Here is a 413-nt window from a genome sequence, read left to right as displayed (position 1 = left end):
ACACACTGTGATACATTTCGCTAGATGATGTTTATATAGAGCAATGATGGCGCATCTCTACTGCCCATTGTAGTATTTTGATTTTTTTTTAAAACATTACTGGTTAACGACCTCATTGGAGTTACGACATAATATGTATACTGCCATAAAGTATGCATTTATAAATTATTGTTACAAGCAGATATTGCAAATTACAATTTAAATTGCATATCGCCATATTAGGTTTGACATTCGTTATTCTATACAAAAATAAAGACGTATGTAATGACGCGACGGGTAGAAATAAAACACAATAGAGCAAGATTCGAATGGTAAATTATTTGTTGGATTTTAACATTGGTTAATAGCACGGATAAATATATTTTTTTTTTAATGGGTGATAATGGAATGATATGTGACGATGAAAGCAAGTT

Source organism: Galleria mellonella, unplaced genomic scaffold, assembly GCF_026898425.1.
Source record: "Galleria mellonella isolate WM207_F2 unplaced genomic scaffold, CSIRO_AGI_GalMel_v1 utg146, whole genome shotgun sequence".
Taxonomy (NCBI): domain Eukaryota; kingdom Metazoa; phylum Arthropoda; class Insecta; order Lepidoptera; family Pyralidae; genus Galleria; species Galleria mellonella.
The sequence above is the reverse complement of the archived record's forward strand: the minus strand, read 5'-3'. Positions refer to the sequence as shown.